At 56.2% G+C, this 7,861-nt stretch overlaps 1 protein-coding gene across 1 annotated transcript in view; it reads left to right on the top strand.

Annotated features, from left to right (window-relative positions):
* The first annotated feature begins 7,191 nt into the window (after nt 1-7,191).
* Nucleotides 7,192-7,861, top strand: part of SRRM3 (serine/arginine repetitive matrix 3) — a 31,363-nt gene continuing 30,693 nt past the window's right edge. Inside the window, exon 1 of the mRNA XM_063173739.1 lies at nt 7,192-7,290. The gene's annotated coding sequence lies outside the window, so the exon portion shown is untranslated. The remainder of the gene's footprint in view (nt 7,291-7,861) is intronic.

Genomic DNA, 7,861 nt, shown 5'->3' with positions numbered 1-7,861 from the left:
TCGTTACTCAGCAGGCTTGGAACAAAGTAATTATTAGGTGGTATTAATAGGATTAAAGATGGTGTTGGAGGGGGGCAGGGGAGGATGTGGAACTGGAGGACGCTGAGGAGGAGTGACAGGCCAGACCTGGTAAATGTGGTAGAGGCTGTTCCTAACAAGAAATGGAAAGCATGTGGCAGACTGTTCTAACTTGTCAGCAATTTCAAACCTGAAACAGGCAGCACAGGGTGTTAAAACCAGTGTGTGCACACCTGCAGAGGTGTGTGTCCAGTCTGGGTGCCCAGGTGGTCCAGGGGCACTGCTCCATGAGGCTGCACGACAGGAACACGCCTTTGTTCCAGTCCTGCTATTTTTAATACAGCAGATAGAGCACATTTCTGAGCATTGGAGATTTTTCAGAGCTTGAGGTTCATCGTGTGGCTTAGGTTATTCAATCTTTTCTTGTGTCAGCAGTCCAAACCCAGCAGAGTCTGGGGGAATTGCAGGGACAAGCAGAAAGCTTTGCCTATACCAGGAGGGACTCAAGGACAGCATGGGCAAGTGGAGCTGAGGTGGAAGAGGATTATGTCTCAGCACCTGCTGACTTTTAGGTTCTCCAAGGTCTTCTTCAAATCTCCTGAATGTTAACAAAGTCCCTGCTCTGTTTGGATTTTGGGGTTGTTTCTTCTTCTCCTCAATCCCATGCTGCATTTTTGGAGTTGCAGCTATCGCCTGTGCTGGAAATCTGCTCCCTTTTGGGAAAGAAGAGACTCCCTTTTGTGGCTTTCTGCAATGAAATCAGAGGCCAGAAGGACACTGGCTAAAGGTGAGAAATGTGTCAGTGCTCCCTGTGGCTGAGCAGTGCTGTGGTGGGTAACAATCCCTCTGAGGACGGTTTGTAGAGGTGTGGGTCATGCCACCCTTCTCTCTGAGCAGATTCCCTGGAGGAGGAAGAGATCTGGGGCATATTCCAGATATGGGAAGAGCAGAAATCAGCTGTGTGTGCCCAGATAAGCCAACCCTCTGTGCTGGCAGTTGTTTCCTGGTGCTGTGGCTCTGACATGAGACCTTCATCCTCTCTCCTCCAAGCTCTGCAGCAGGGCTGCCCTGCTGAGTCACAGCACTCATTCCAGGCTGGCAGCCTTTGTGTTAACCTCCTGTGGAGGGGAGTGACCGGGTCTGGAGGAGGTGAAAAACCTGCCCTGTGCACATCTCTTGGGTTTCATCCTTTTCACTGAGCAGACTTTTGCCTTATGGTCTCTGAGCACCTCTTCCCCTGCAGCATCATTTCTGCACATGGAGCTGCCACCTCCTTGGGCAGCCCAGCCCTGCACCCGAGCACAGATGTCAAGATACAGAGGAGATGTGTGTGGAGAGTCATAAATAAAGATTCTCCAGATGGCCATATGTCAGGTCACTGGAGCCCACCTGCTGCTCCTGTGCTGCTGCAGCAGCGTGTTAAATGCAGGAAAGGATGGAACAAGGAGAAAAGCAAATGCTGAGAGGTGTAACTCATCCTGATCATCACTGTCCTGGGGGGCTGGGGTGGGATGACCACAGGAGCAGGCTGGTAATTCCTGGGAAATCTGTTTTCCCTTCCTGACTGTGCTGGTGCTTTGGTCTGGGGGCACAGGCCTCCCACCCAAACCCCAGCTCACCCTGGGTGCTGCCAGCAGCCTCTTTCCTTGGGGTAAGGCTGGTACAGCTGCAGCAGGCGTGGCTGAGCCTGAGGACAATCCATGGCATTTCGGTGATATTTAGGAGAAGCAGAAGGAAGAACAACAGTTTAGTGCAGCCTCTGCCTTGCCAAAGCTGGCTGCCTTCCCAGCTGCAGCAGGAGAGCAGGAGTGGAGGGGCTGGAGGTGCTTCAGAAAGGTGCTGGGTAACTTTGGCCCTCTCTCAGGAGCCAATCTCCAAAATTCACAGTCTCCAGCTGCCAGGACAGGGAGCTGTTGCTGCCCTTTCCCTCCCCTGGGCAGCCCAATGTGTACACCACCAACCTGAGGTACCTGTGCTCAGCCTCACATCACTGGGGCTGGCAGTCCAGTGCAGGCAGCTCATCCTCTGCCCAGGAATGGGGGAAGCAGAGGTGGAAACACACCCTGAGCTTGGCTGGGTGTAGCTGGGGGCACAGGCAGATCTCCCCCACAGCCAGCTCAGCTTCCTCCTTTCCTCAGAGGGCAAGGGCAAAGGGTTTTAGCGTGGCCAGGAGCATCACAAACCATCTGAGCTGCGGATTTGGCTTTGCACAGAGCTCTGCCTCTCCCCTGGCTCTCCCTCCTGGCCACGGGCAGTGTGAAATCACCACCTTTGCATTCCCTGCTCCTGATTCACTGCAATGCCCCAGAGCTCCCACCTCCCTCCTGGGTGCCTCAAAGCAGAGCTGGAGAGCAGCACCGAGGCAGGAGGGTTTGTTTGCATTTACAGGGAAACCTGTTAATAAAGGAGACCAAAGGGACTGCTCTTTTCCTGGCTGTGGGAACAGATGGCTGGATAACACAGTGCAATTAATATGCAGGGAGTCCTGCCGGGGCAGGGATTCGATTGCCTGTTAGGAGAGGTTAGCACGCTCAGGCTGAGCTCTGCCACCTCCCTGGCACCTGCTGCCTGCAGGGGCTCTGTGGGGACACTGGGACAGATTGGATGGGGTCACAGATGAGAGTGTGGGCGCCGGGTACAGGGCAGGATGCAGCTGGGGACTCGGGGACAGGGGCAGGTCTCTGCTTCTGCCATGCCGGGCGATGCTCTGGGAGGGTTTGTGTGAAAAACGCCAATCACTTGTTATTACAATTTTAAAAGTTTAACAGTAATAAAATGGTTATAAAAATAGTGATACAATTGGAGTAATAATAATCTGGACAATTTGAATTAGGACGATATTAGACAATAGAGACAAAGAGTTACAGATGTCTGGATACCTTTTTCTGGGTAGCAGGAAAAGGATTAACCCTTAAAAGTTAACAAAGGATTAACCCTTAAAAGCAATAGCCTGTTGCATATTCATACACCTCATACATGATGCATAAATTCCATTCAAACACAGGATCCTGTCTGGTCAGTGTCAGCTTCTTCCTCCGAATCCTAACAGCGCCTTCAAGGCACGAAGAAGTTCATTTCTTCTGATAAGGGAGCAATAAATTCTTTTTCTCTGAAAGATGTAGATGTCCTATGGCTGCTATCTCGCTGCAAGTCCTTTCTTTAAAACAAAATCCTACATAGCATAGTTTCTATTTTAACATTTTTTATAACATAAAACTATATTTAACACACTACTTGGGAGAATTAATACAGCGTAACTTTCTAGCACAACACATATAATATTCATTTGAATATTTGCTAAAAGCCAATCATAAAATACGTGCATTTTTCACAGTTTGCAAAAGCAAAGGATGGGTCTGGTGATGAATGACTGCTCAGAGACTCTTCCAGGTTGGATGGGCAACTCTGGATTGTGTTCTTTCCTCCTGGACTTGTCACCTCTGGGTGAGGAGGTGCCAAGGAGAGCAGCAGGCAGGAGTTCTGGATGAGCTGAGGGAGATGGGCATCTTGCTGCAGCACGGTGTGGGTACAGAACATTTCCCAGGGCTTCTAAACCTGATAAATCCACAGGGAAGAAAAACCTCTGCCAAGGCCTAGGAGGGTTAGGGAACCCTGAGGAAGCAGGAAAGCCATCAAACACACCCCAGCACTGAGCTGGGCCTCATGACCACACGATCAAGCCCAAATCGATGGGCCAAGGTCACCCTGGGCACACGCAGGGCTGTCCCCATGCCCTGTGCCCATCCCATCCTGGGCTCTCCCAGGATCGCAGTGCCCCATCCCCATCCCCTTCACACCTTTGCTTTCGCCCCCCATTTTCTGGTATTTTCTGGTATTTTCTGGCATTTTCTCCCCCCTCCCCGGCTCGTTGAGGTTGTTGAGCTCCATGAAAGGCAGCTCAGCTTTGATCAGGGGCTGCTCCTGTGCCGGTCCCTCCCGCCCGGCGCCGCCACTCGCGGCCGCGCTTTCTTCTGCTTCGGGAGGAGCTGCTGGAGATGTCGATCCTCGGCGCAAATCCCCGCAATTAGGCCTGTTCTGCTGCCTGCCTCGTTTGATCTCCTTTAATTATTTATCGCCTTTTTTTCTTCCTGCTCTTTCCTAAATCCTCGCTTTCTTTCAAGTGATGATTCCCCTCCTCTCCCCCCAGCGCGGCTGGCTCTGCCTGTTTGCCTGCAATTACCGACCCTTCTGCTCCTTCCATCTCTCTCCCCTTTTGTTCTCCGCCACATCACTCCTCGCTGCTCTCGTGGCTTCACCCTGCCCACCTGCCTGCCTGGCTGCTTTTTCTCTCTGCTTTTCTTGAATTTTTCCCCACCTGGCTGGGAAAAATTCAATATATTGCCTGTCTCCATCCCATTCCAGGTGTGGTTCTGGCTGTGTTTGCTGCCCATGCCAAGGATTCTGCACCCTGAGCTGGGTTATTCTCCATCTCCCACTGCTGTTGTCCTGGTCCACTGGTCAAACCCTCCTACAAAGCCCTGGCTGCTGGCCAAAACCAGGAAACCCCACGGGGCTCCTGTCCTTGCCATGCCAGGGTCTCCCTGTGCTGCTTTTCCATCCCTCATTTCTTTGTTTCCCAGGGCCTGATGCATTATTCAGCACTGTGGGGTGTGGGGAAGATAACGGTGCTGCAAAGGGCACGGGCTCACCCTGGCCATGCTGGATTTGCTGTCATGGGCTGAATTTCCCCTCCAGCATTAAACCAGGAATAGTCCTGACCACGCAGGAGGTTCCTCCTAGGAGGTGACATCTGCTGTCAGCCCTGGGGGGACATGGCAGGGACAAAGGTGGGAGCAGAGGGAGGCAGCAGTGGCCCTGGCAGTGCTCCAGGGGCTGCACCTCCCAAATTTTTTAATGGAGTTTAACAGAGACCCAGGTCCAGCACATGGCCCCTTGTTTCTGTAGTGCTGACATGGATAATGGATGCAGGATGCAGGTTTTGCTCAGCATATGTAGCAAACCACCCCAAAAACTGATGTTTAACCCTTGTGGAAAGAGGATTCTCATGCCCTGCAACCCTTTTACCAGCTGGACCAGCTGGACCTGTCCCCATGGTTTGCTGCCACCTCAGCCTGTGCACAGGGATGGGGAGGAAGGTGAGGGATGGAGGGCTGGTGTTGCTGGCAGCATTTTGATTCCTGGGTCTGTCCTTCCTCAGGAAGCAGCATCACCCTGTTGCCATCAGCTGTGGAGACATCCCCACCAGGACAGGCCTCTCCAGCCTTGGCTGCCCCCAGGAAAGCTCCCCTTAGACCCCATTTTTGGCTTCCCATCCCTGTCTCTGCAGGAACTCCCTGCCCAAATCCTGCTCTGGGCCAAATCCCCCACGGAGTGATGGCCAGGGGCTTTTGTTGGGCTCTGCTTGGGAGCTGTGGTCACAGGGGATGCAGAGCCCAGGCAGTGCAGGGGAAACTGAGCCAGGGGTGGCAGCAGGTGTCCCCAGCCAGGTGTGTTTGGTGTCCCTGGGTGACAGCCAGGGTGAATTCAGAGTGTCTTGGGAGGTTAAACCCTGGCCATGACCACACTGGGCTGTTTTGAGGTGGTTTAGGGTAGATTTGGGAGCTTTTCCCCTTCTCTGGTTTCACCATTTCCTGTCTGCTGAGGAGGGCGAGCGCTCAGCATCACTGAAGGGAATGAAAATTAATTATGGGCTCATTAACACGGACTCATTCCCTGAGCTGCAGCACTGGGGAGTGTCCCTGTTGGGGACCCAACAGCTCCCAAATCACCACAACCCCCCAGCCATCCCAAAGCCATCCCAAAGGGTGTTCAGGTGCTCCCAGGCAGGGCTGGGGAATCAGCTGGGAACTGGGCAGGGCTGGGGGCACTGGGGGCACTGGGGGATCACTGGGGGCACCGTGGTGAGGAGGTGAAGGGTGGGATGGAATTCAGGGTGGAATATGGGATGGGATGTGATTCAGAGTAGGGTATGAGATGGGATACTTCGTGGAATATGGGATGAAAGGCAGAGTGGGGTTTAGGATGGGATATGGGATGGGATGAAGGGTGGGATATGGAATGGGATGGGATACAGGGAAGCAGAGCTCTGTGGAAGGATGGGGGCCTCTGAAAGGACAGGGGGGCTGTGTAAGGATGGGGGTCTCTGCAAGGATGGGGGCACTATGCAAGGATGGGGTGCTCTGAGCAGTGAGAGAGAGCTGTGGAGGGACCAAAGGGGCTGTAGAAGGACTGGGGGCTCTGTGTAAGGATGACGGGGGTCTGTGGAAGTACAGGGATCCATGGAATGCTGGGGGCTCTGTGTAAGGACAAGGATCTGTGTTAGTACCGGGCTCTGTGTAAAGATAACGGGCTCTGTGTAAGTACCGGGCTCTGTGTAAAGATAACGGGCTCTGCGCTAGTACCGGGCTCTTTGTAAGAACAAGGATCTGTGTAATACCGGGCTCTGTGTAAGTACCAGGCTCTGTGTCAGCACCGGGCTCTGTGTAAGTACCGGGCTCTGTGTAAGCCCTGGGCTCTGTGTAAGTACTGGGCTCTGTGTAAGGATGCCGGGGGCTCTGTGTAAGTACCAGTACTAACCCATCTGTGTAAGGATGACGGGGGCTCTGTGTAAGTACCGGGCTCTGTGTAAGTACCGGGCTCTGTGTAAGGATGCCGGGGGCTCTGTGTAAGTACCAGGCTCTGTGTAAGCACCGGGCTCTGTGTAAGCACTGGGCTCTGTGTAAGCACCGGGCTCTGTGTAAGCCCCGGGCTCTGTGTAATACCGGGCTCTGTGTAAGTACCGGGCTCTGTGTAAGGATGCCGGGGGCTCCGTGTAAGCACCGGGCTCTGTGTAAGTACCGGGCTCCGTGTAAGTACCGGGCTCTGTGTAAGCACCGGGCTCTGTGTAAGCACCGGGCTCCGTGTAAGGATGCCGGGGGCTCTGTGTAAGCCCCGGGCTCTGTGTAAGTACCGGGCTCTGTGTAAGTACCGGGCTCTGTGTAAGCCCCGGGCTCCGTGCAAGCCCCGCGGTCCCGGAGCAGCGCTGGCGGTGCAGGGCGCCCTCCGGCCGGCAGGCGGCGCTGCGGGCGGTGGCGGCGCGCTCCCCCGCGGCGGCGGCGCTCTGTGTCGGGCGGCTCCGTGTGCCGGAGCTGTCCAGCACTTCAGCAGGGGCCGCGCCGGGGCCGCGCCGAGGGGCCGCGGCCGGCGGGACCCCCGGCACCCCCGGCACCCCCGGCACCCACCGGCACCCACCGGCACCCACCGGCACCCCCGGTACCCCCCGCGGCCCACAGCCACCCAGCGGGGCCGGGCCCAGCGGGACGGCGGGGCGAGGTGAGGCGCGGCCGGGCCCGGGGCTGTGGGGCCGGGAAGGGAGCGCAGCGGGGCGGGGCGGGGGGCGGCGGGACCGCGCCGGGCCATGAGGGGGCTCTGGGGGGTGCAGGGGGTGCGGGAGGATGGAGCCCCCCCACCCATGCGGTGGTGCTGGGCACAGGCGGGTGATGGCCCCGTGATGGGGATTTGGGGGCGCGGTGCTGGGCGGGGGGCTGGGAATTGGGGTCTGCAAAGGGACCCCGATGGATGGAAGGGATGGGGAAGGCGTGCGGGGTATTGGGGGTGCTGGGACAGCTGGGGACCCCACGGCAGGGGTGTGCTGGGGGTGTCCCCCGTGGGGTTTGATGCTCCTGGGGGTGTGGGATGGGTGAGGAGTCGGGAGATGAGGCGCTTTTTGGGGTACAGGGGGTCCCTCCAGGGCCGGGGATGTGCCGGGGGCTCTCTGGTGCTGGGGGGCACCCAAATCCCTCTTTCCGTGCTGGGGGAAGCCAGGATGGCACTGGGACGGTGGGTGACCCCCAGCAGAGGTTTCTGGCTGGGAAGGACGGGACGGGGACGATCCCTCAGCAGA

The sequence above is a fragment of the Melospiza melodia genome, chromosome 21 (assembly GCF_035770615.1).
Source record: "Melospiza melodia melodia isolate bMelMel2 chromosome 21, bMelMel2.pri, whole genome shotgun sequence".
NCBI lineage: Eukaryota > Metazoa > Chordata > Aves > Passeriformes > Passerellidae > Melospiza > Melospiza melodia.
This window is presented reverse-complemented; position numbering and strand designations above follow the sequence as displayed.